General features: G+C 32.1%; 2 non-coding genes across 2 annotated transcripts; one reads left to right on the plus strand and one right to left on the minus strand.

Annotated features, from left to right (window-relative positions):
• Positions 1 to 4,950: 4,950 nt before the first annotated feature.
• Trnas-cga lies at positions 4,951 to 5,032 on the plus strand. The gene has a single exon. It is a non-coding gene; the product is annotated as a tRNA-Ser (tRNA).
• A 2,737-nt stretch (positions 5,033 to 7,769) lies between these two features.
• On the minus strand, positions 7,770 to 7,851 carry Trnas-uga. The gene has a single exon. It is a non-coding gene; the product is annotated as a tRNA-Ser (tRNA).
• Between the last annotated feature and the right edge of the window lie 2,552 nt (positions 7,852 to 10,403).

The following is a 10,403-nucleotide window of genomic DNA, read 5'->3' on the forward strand; positions in this document are numbered from 1 at the left end:
TCAAAGCATACTGAGCATCTTTCTCTTTGACACCATGTCTGAAATCCCACGTGATCTGTCAAATACTAATGCATGAAAATCCTAACCTCAAAAAAATCACCCGTTACAGTGGCGGCAGATATAATAGACAGTTTTGGCTATATTTCTTTGATTTATTTTATGTTTAATAGTTATACAACAAACGCCATATAAATCCACTTTGCAAACTTTGTATAAAAATCATAAGAATGTGACCAATTTTCATCAAAATTCCAAACTTTTATTCAGAATTTTGTATGCAGTTTTTTAGCCTATTCAATTTTAGTGTAATAAAGAGCAAGTTTCATTTGGCTACAAAATAACGTTGATTTTTAAGAATTTTTTTTGCTAACGTTGTCACGCATTTTTATACCCGAGCGCACTTGTGCGCAAGGTTATATTAACTTTGTTCACATAACGGTTGTTTGTAACAGCCAAATCGAACTGAGGTAGATATAGAAAAATGTATACATAAATGCTCAGAATGAATAGAGAAGTCCATTAAGCTATCTCTGTCTGTCCGTCCGTCCGTGTACACGATATCGCGAGCGAAAATTTTGATATCTCAATGAAATTCGGTATGTAGGTTGGTATTGAAAATGGTATTTTCGAAAAATGCAAAAACTACGATTTTTCAGTATATATTAGATCCGAATTGTTGAAAATGAGTATGTAAAGTCGAAAGTAAAAAATAATATTATTATGAAATTTTTTGGGAAATGGACGTTACCCCGCCCACTTATGATGAAATGCTGTATCTCAGTAGCCCCTTCACCAATCCTTACCAAGCTCGGTACGAACCTTGCCTAGGCCCTAGCTAAGAAATCTGTTGAAAATCTTTGAAATCGATCAATAAACCACGCCCACCTCCCATATAACGATAATTTACAGAAACACGAAAACTACGATAAATCAGTGACTACTGATGCTAATTGACTCAAAATCTATAACCACTTAGTACAAAATTAGATTATTATATATTTTTGGATAATGGGCGGGGCGCCGCCCCCTTATGACTACAAATGTGTATCTCGGTAACTGATTCATCAATTTCTATCAAACTCGGTGCACTTAATAACCTTAGTACAAGGAATAAATTCGTTGAAAATTATTCAAATCGGAATAAAATTACACCCACTTCCCGTATAACGGTGAATTTCAGACATCCGAAAACTCCGATATTTCAATAATTGAGGACGCTCAAAGTTCATAGTCACAATAATCTCTTATTAATAAATAAAACTGCTATAGACTTTTAGGAATTGGGCGTGGCACCGCCCACTTTATGACTACAAGGTATATCTCGGTAACCACATTAGGGATTTCTACCAAACTTGGTTTAATGATTTCATTAATTCTAATTCAGCACATTATCGAAAAAGTTTGAAAAACCCCCCTGCTCATCATGCAAAGGTAGTTTAGAGGAAGTTGAAGCGACGATATTTGATACCTGCGCCGGGTATATAAAGATCAGTTTCGCCCGAACTTATGCTACTTTCCCATACAAAGAGTGCTCGACAATTTTTTTTATATGGAAGAGAATGCACTGCATTTTGCTAAAAATTCTGAATAAAAAGTGAAAATTTTTCGAATTTTACTAATTTTTGTTCAAAGTTTGAAAATCGGATTTATATGGTGCTTGTTCTATAACTACCTGGGCTTTTATAAAAAAATATTAAACATAAAATAAACTAAAGAAATATAGCCAAAATTCTTCAAAGTACGACGAGTCTAAATATTATATCTGCCGCCAGTGTATATATGTATGTACGCTGCTAAATGCTCAGTAGCCTCTTATACACATTCAAAACAAATGTTTCTACAGCAACAAATCCTACTAAATATGTATATGTATATATTCTTTTCGCCACTACATACTGAACATAGTAAATATAAAGCTTACGTAGACGAATTTTATCGATCCAAAATGCGTCGGGTAGCCGCCAGTAGCTCAAATGGGTGCATGGGTGGCTAAATGCGTGGGTGATTGCGGGAAAAAACAAGTAAAATACGATTTTCAACAAAAATATACATATTTACATATGTATCCAAATGTATGTTTGTATGTATGTATGTATAAGTATGTGGGAAAAGGTGCGCGTCAGACACGTATTTATCTGCTCTGTAGAAAGTCGACGCATACATATTACCCATTTAACATCAAACATTATTTCATACGTAATTTATGAGTCAGTAAGTTGGTATTCGTAAGCAGATGTACATATGTATGTAAACTTAATATAATCGTTGACTAAATATACATACATATACTCATATAAATATGTAATTCATTCACTTTATTCCTTAAGATTTTGTTGATTTCCTTGACATGACCTGACTTAAGTTTTATTTTAGATATCATTTTTTCGGTTTTTCTGTGCGTATGTACTTAGTCTAAATAGTCCTTTTAAATTTAGATACTTATCTAGCATTACATAATATACTCGTATGTATGCATCTAATTGTATAAAACATCACATATAGCACTGTGCGACAGCCGAAACCAGTCCGGACTTTGCTCATATTTTCTGAAAATATACCCATTCAATATTAAAACACTCGATGGATTTGCAAAAGTTGGCTCGTATTTTTTTTTATTTATGGCCTACTAAAGTTTTTATGTCCCGGCCTAAGTAAAAATGGTTAAAATAAATGTCTGAGCGAAATTAAAGGTTAAGACATATGTAGTAAAATTTCATGGAAAATATTTTCGTGCAATTTGTAAGGTTGTTAGAGTATTGACATATTCTAGAAGATTATTCTTCGGAAATATATACTAGGGGTCTTTTCAGGCAAAAGCTTCATGCCACCAACGTAAGTCTCTATAAAATTTAAATAAAAAAGCTTCGCCTGAGAAGACCCCTAGTAAAAGATGGGTAGCACTTGAAATGGGTTTAAAACTCAATCTGAATATTACCACGTATTCTACGTTTACTGATACTTTTTTTCGAACCATGAAAAAGCATCTGTGAAGTGCAGAAGAAATCGTATTGATCAAAAATTTCAATAAGACCAATTTCAGAAAAACAGTCAAAAACGTATCTGTTTCAAAACAATTTTCTGTTCCTGTCTGTACATATGTATGTTTCTGCGGTGTTAGTGGAAAAATGGATCGTCAAAGTATTCGACAATGGAATGGGAAAACGGACAAAAATCCGCATTTCATCAACTTTTTTTTCGTTTTTGGATACATTTTCGGATTTTTTGCTGGCTAGGTTAATATCTGCGATTTTATTTACAAGAAAAAATATATTGAGATCATATACATATGTATAACGTAAGCGACATTTTTTTATTTTTCTTTGGATACAGAAGTGCAGTTAACTTTTTCAATTTAAAATGCTAAATTTTTAATTTTTTTTTTTAATTTTTAAATCTTATTGTTTTATTAGGGCAAAATATTTTTCTTACATTCTTTTAATTATTTTGATACTGAAGTATTTAGGTTCATATATTTTCTAATGAAATTGTTACTACACAAATATTTCCTCACTTTATTTTTACCTTTATTGCAGATAAAAAGAAAGCGATTATCTATTCCTCCACATTTTTCTTTTTGTGACCTGCTGAAAGCTGACAAATGAGTGATTTTATTAAGAGACTAGAGATGTAAATACCAAATAGTCTCAAAATCGATTTTCAACACAAACTATTGACTAGAAACTGGTGATTGAACGCATAAATTGATCAAGACACAATTAAAAAATTCCATTTTATTTGTGATTTTATTCGTTAATCAATTCAGGAATAAAATTTATTTGTGATTTGCTTCAATGATCTAAGATGAGATGAGGTGAGTTGAATTGCGGTGAGATTAGTTGAGGTGAGACAAGTTGAATTGAATTGAGTTAAAATGTGGTGAGTTGAGGTAGGTAATGTTGAGTTGAGGTGAGTTAGTTTGCATTGTTGAGGTGGAGCGAGGTGAGCAACAACACATAGACGAAGCTGAATCTGAAGGCGAAAAACGTTGCCGTGGTAAGCAAATTAATTTTTTGCGAAAGTTAGCAAAGTGCGAGCAAAACCGGAGATGAAGATGTTGTGTATGTTGTCAGTTGCATGCAATTCGCCTTCAGCTAAATCTTCATCTCCATTTTCAGCTTTGCTTTCAATCTGTTTGCAACTTTAATCTTCAGTTTTATAGTTATGTTCGTCTAAATCTACATCTAAGTACATCTTAATCCTAATTTGATTCTCAATTCTAATTTTAATTTTTAATCTCCTATCTCTTATCTCTGTTCATTTCTTTGGAGTGTGGAATTACAGCAAACAGAGCCGAAGATATGTTAACTTAGAAAAATGCTTTTTCAGGAGATGCGTTTATACTTTAAAGTTAGAGTTAGAAGACACACAAGAATATCCTCTTCTCAGAAGAAATTACACAAGATTTCAGACAAAATTACGTCACGTCTTCACTGTAGCCAAATTAATAAAAACATATTAGCTTTTCATTTAAAACTAGCTTAAAATGTTTCAGTAAAAACATTCACTTTAAAGCTTCTCAAGTTCCTTATTCTCTACCTTTATTACGACTCGAAAATCACTGTTAACTATAAAATACGCGCTTCGACACTGAACTTACTGAATTGACTGTTTTGCTGTTTGTCCATACCATTGACAAAGAAATCGTAATTTCCCTTTCATAAGCGGCATTGCCGCATTTTTGCATCTTATCTAAGGGTACACAATATTTTTGTTGTTACTTATTATCATTTGTTATTATTTTTTCTTGGTAAAGTAAACTTTTAAAGTTTGTTGTTAACATTTGTTTGCATTCTTTAGATTATTCATATCTCGTATGTAGGTACAGATAAGTATGTATGTATGTACATATGTACATACAATATGCACGTACTTATTTACAAAAATCCTATCCACTACATAGGAAAGAATGGGACGGCATCGTGTGTGCACTTTGGCGGCTTTTACTTCGAAGCAGTCGTGGCCGAGTGGTTAAGGCGTCTGACTCGAAATCAGATTCCCTCTGGGAGCGTAGGTTCGAATCCTACCGGCTGCGGTACTAATTTCTTTTTTAATGAAAAGAAATAAATTCTTTTTCTCAGTTTTTAAGAGTTGTGCTAAACAATAATCTTTTTATTAATAATTTTGGTTACTTTTTCTGCATTTTTTGTTGCTAAGTGTAAAAAATGGTTAGATAAATGAAAAAACATATAAAGTTTAAAAATATGCTCATTGTAAAATTCTTATTGTTGCATATTTAAATATTTGTATTTAAGAGAATATACTGCATTGAATACGATATACATATGTATTTACGCATTTATGTACATTAGGGCGGGTCATAGAAGGATTTTACTTGCAATGCAAGAAACTATGGCGCTAAAATCAATTTGGAGTTTGCCAGATTGCGAAAATAGGCTTATTGTACTTATCAATTTACTGTAGTGTTGTAAATAAGTGCCTAAATTAGGTATAAAAACATGCTATAAGGGGTTCTTTGGTATTTGTATTTGTATTTGTATATTTTACTTCTTGAATTTTTTTCTTACAACTAAAATTCAATACCAAATGCATACATATGTATGTACATAGGTATATATTTTCACTCATTATCTACAGACAGTCCACATATGAATATTAAAAAAAAATCACCGGATACTAAATTTTGTCAGTGACTGTAATTAATTTAGTAAAAATTCGATTTGAAATGGAAATGTTTAAGAAATTTTAATTTCTTATACATACAACATATGTACATATGTATTCTGTACTGAATTTTAGTTGTATGAAAAAAAAATAAATAAGAAAATGTGAAAATTTTCACTTTTGCGCCCTCTGACGGATGTTTAAGAAATAAGATAAGCCTAGAAATAAATTACTCACACCAGAAACCTCTTATACCATGTTTTTATAAAAAATTAAAGCGCTTCTTTACGAAACTACAGCAAATTGCTTAGTAAGGGAAACTTATTTTCGAAATTTGGCAAGCTCCAAATTGATTTTAGACCCATGGTTTCTTCGGCAAATTCGCGTAGAAGTACACGTAGAATCCTCTACGCCTATAGTAAAAAAAAAATATGCCATACAAATTGACCCGCCCTAATGTACATACATTTTTCGCAATTGTATCTTTATTTTCATACACACATGTAGCCGTGTTTTCTGTTTAGCCGCAGAATACGTCTTAGGCCGAGGCCACGCAACGAGCTGAGCGGTGGGCGGTGAGCGGCGTCATACAGAAATGCCGCTCATTGCGTGGCCACTTCAGTAGTATTTCATATATTCCAATTTTAAGCCGCTCACCGCTCAGCCGCTCATTGCGTGGCCTCGGCCTTACGATTCGGTATGGATGCCTTGTTCAAATGTTGTGGTTGTAATTTGAAGAGCTTCACAAAAACGCGTATCTATTATTTTTATAAGTGATCAATTTGGGATTAATTTTGAGCCTTTAAAGTGCTTTAGCAACTTAGCTTTTGCAGACGTAACTTTGATTTTCGGAATATAAGTTTTTTAGAGTAATAGAAATGCTATTGTGTACAAATTTTATATAAATTTACTAAAAACTGAGCATTTTAAGGCAACAAATTGTTGCAAAATTTGCGAATTTTTTTATTACCAAAATGTTTGAAAACCGCTGGAATGATTTTCATTTAGTTTTTTAGTCAAAAATTCAAGTATGTATTTCCTTTCGTTTGGTATATGGGAAGTATTAGTTGAATTTTTGCTCATTAAACCAAAACGGAGTTAAAAAAGGAGTTGCAGTTGAAAAGGAGGAGCGGCAGTTACATATATGTATGTACATAATTACGACATATATATATGTATAGTATTTATATATGTACAATTAAAAATAGCATGAAACGAAGAAAAAAGGCAATGTAATGAATGAACTCAAGCCGATTCGCAATGCACGCAAATGCATTTAGATATGTGTGTAGTGCTTGCTGTTGTTAGTGTAGCATTTATGCAGCAATTAGCAGTAGGCAGCAAATGAAACAAAAGACTTTAGTGAAGAACGCGCAAAAGTTGCAAGCCAAATACTTGTGGTACTTATATGCTTACGTATACATGCAAGCTCGCTTGAATATACACGTTTAGAGGACGCATCAGTAACAAATTAAAACACAGCACCATCTCTCTACAGCGTTTGCATGTTGCCGCCTCCTCTTCTGCTGTCACTGCCGCTGTTGCATGAGCTGAGCTGAGACCGTCTGTTACAATTGCAAATTAACAAAATGTAAATGCCGCGCAGTTTACACACACACATACACATACACCCAACTACTCGCTTGCGCACCAACACAAGCATAAATTGAGTTTTGTAATTTTGCTGCGCGGATAGCAACATGCAACAACCGTGTTGCATCAAAATCCGCTGCAACAAATAAAATGAAATTAATCTGAACGAAAAAAAACCGTTGTTTGCTGCAGCTAAAGTAGGTCAATTCATGATGAAATGTCAAAGCATACTGAGTATCTTTCTCTTTGACACCATGTCTGAAATCCCACGTGATCTGTCAAATACTAATGCATGAAAATCCTAACCTCAAAAAAATCACCCGTTACATACATATGTATGTACGTCAGCTGACCCATTGCCATACATTTGTGCTTGGCATTTTTCTCTTTTAGGCTTTACTAATTCAGCAGATACACTTCTCATAGTGGAAATTGTTTTTAATTTTGGTGTATGTATTTGCTTGGCAAATGTTCACTTTGTACCAAATTCTCGAGTGTAATTACATAATCTTATATTTTGTAAAGAAAAAAATCGTATAAAAAACTATATTCGCCGCTGCGGACAGGATTCGAACCTGTGCGGGTAGAACCCAATGGATTTCAAGTCCATCTCCTTAACCACTCGGACACCGCAGCTGTTGATCACCGGCTGTCAAAGTGCCAACTTCACGACTTGGAAATTTGTATGTTTGTGCGCTTTTATAGCTGAGCGATAAAAGCATTTTCTAGCGTTGACAAATAATTTTCGCCTAGTGATAAATACATACATCCATATAAATATGCACATATAAATACAAATACATATATGTATTTCCACTTTCATAGCTTAGAGCCAATTAGCTCTACTATTTTGCTTCTAAATTTTTACTTAAGTAAAACCCGACTGCTGTTGCTAAGCTCAGAAATAAATTATAATAAAAATTTAGATTAGTTCTCTCGTCGTTAGTATGTTTTTTTTTTTAATTTTAACTTTGTATTATTAGTATGGAAAGGGCATAACTCACATCGTCGCTGAAATACAAAATGTCGTAACTAACTAAAAATCATAAATTCATTTTTTGATTGCTTATGAAACATTTCATAAAGTTATAAGTCCCCACATCGTTTTATGCAATACAAAATTTTATTTAGTTGTGGCTTTTTTGCATTTCAGCGGCGATGTGAGATACGCCCTTTCCATACTATACTAAAGATATGTACAAATGTATATTTGCAAGCAATATGGTCTCTTATGTTTATTATGTAAAAAAAAACCAAAGTTTAATTTTTTTTTATTTTTTTTTTTATAAATTTTTGGTTATCCGTTTATGTTCAAGTAGAAAATCTGACTAAAAGTTTAGAGCAATTTTTTCGCATCTTGGATTTTTTCGAGTTATGACGTTCTCCTAGTTTATAAATTACTTTAAAATTAATTTAATTTACATTAGGGTGGTCCGAAAATGCATGTGGGGGGGGGGGAAAAAGTAAAGTCGGAATTTTTATGCTCTCACCCCCTGGAATTGTTTTATACCGAAAAAATAGACCCATATTTTTTTTATTTTCAAATCAAAAAATATTTAGAGGTCGCTCAAAGCGCTTAATATTCTCCGTGCATTTTATATGGAATTTTGTAGAAAGGACTGCAATAAATGAATTTCAGTTTCTTAGTTTTTTGTTTATTCAGTTTGTAATTAGCTTTTCAAACTGTAATAACTAAAATAAAGACATTTATATATCTCTCCCTAAAAACACAAATTTATTTTTATTTCTGGTATTCCCACTAAAGCAAGACTACAAAACTCGTTATATTTAAATAATAAAATTTAAAAAATAATATTAAAATTTAATAATAAATTATTTATATACTCATTTATACAAATTATTTATAATTTAATAATAAAATTTAAATAGGCTTATTTAAATTAATTGTAGTAGTAGTTATTATTCAATGCAACAAATAACTTTTTGATGACAAATATGCCTTGACATGCTTTCAAATGTGAAGGGCTCATCTTGTAATTGCAGTTTTAAAACTGCAAGTATTTTCATAGAAATGCCTTCCATTTTTACTATTTTTGGAACTATTATTTTTAATTAATTAAGTTTGTTATATAATATTATATAACTTTGCTTGTTTATTACATTATTTGCTGTGTTTGAGGTCATGTAGAAGCAGTTTGGTAATTCTTAAGTATGCTAAAGCCAAAAATTAAATTAAAGAAATTGCATATGACAAATTAATTAATTAGAAAGGCATCACAGTATATCTATTTGGTTTTAATTGGGCAATCAATTGTAATCTAAACAAACATATGCATGTACATACACACATACATACATATGTACATATTTACCTTGAAGCATTTCCACACGGCAACTGACGAATTTTGCCACTTTAAGAAACTGCAGAAACATATTTTAATATATGTACATTAGGGCGGGCCAATTTTTTTTTCGACATCGTTCCTAGCAGATTCGGATTCTACATAAAATTCTAAGAAAAAAAGCCGTTTAGACCATAGCGCTAAAATCAATTTCGAGCCTGCGCAATTTTAAAAGAAAATATTTTTTAATTAATACTAAGTCCATAATCAGATTAATATTTACTAAAGTGTTAGGAATGTTTTTTTTTTTGTAATAAAGAGTTGTGCTCGGGAGTTTTGTGATACGAAAAATTAATTTCTGATATCTATTTTTTATATAAAGAACCGCAAGATGGCGCTTCAAAGCAAATCTACTATATATTTGTAGAAGTATGTATGTATGTATGTACCCGGTTGCAGCCTGAACGGATGTACAGAATCGAATAAAATTTTGCCAAAGTATTGCCATGACTCCTGGACGTATAATAGGGTAAAAAAATTTAAACTCGCCAAGGGGGGAGGGGGATGAGGGATACCTCCCTTAGTGAAAATTTTTAATCAGCTCTAACTTCGGAATTATAGTCACATGAACTCGAAATTTGAAATGCACAGATACGTATGGTAGGTGCTTATGGAAAGATATATGTATATAAATGTACATCTTATAGGTGTGGAGTCTTTTATCAGCTATAACAGCAGGCAGTATTAGTGATCTCATTGTATTGCATTTTGAAGATTTGTTATAATTGATCGAAGTTAAATTCAAATAAATTATAGATGATATGAAGTTCACCGGGTCATCTTCTAGTCTTTAATATATACTCAGTTAATATACGGATTAATATT

This window comes from Rhagoletis pomonella, unplaced genomic scaffold (assembly GCF_013731165.1).
Source record: "Rhagoletis pomonella isolate Grant_MI unplaced genomic scaffold, Rhpom_1.0 Rhpom_scaffold_00002, whole genome shotgun sequence".
In the NCBI taxonomy this organism is placed as follows: domain Eukaryota; kingdom Metazoa; phylum Arthropoda; class Insecta; order Diptera; family Tephritidae; genus Rhagoletis; species Rhagoletis pomonella.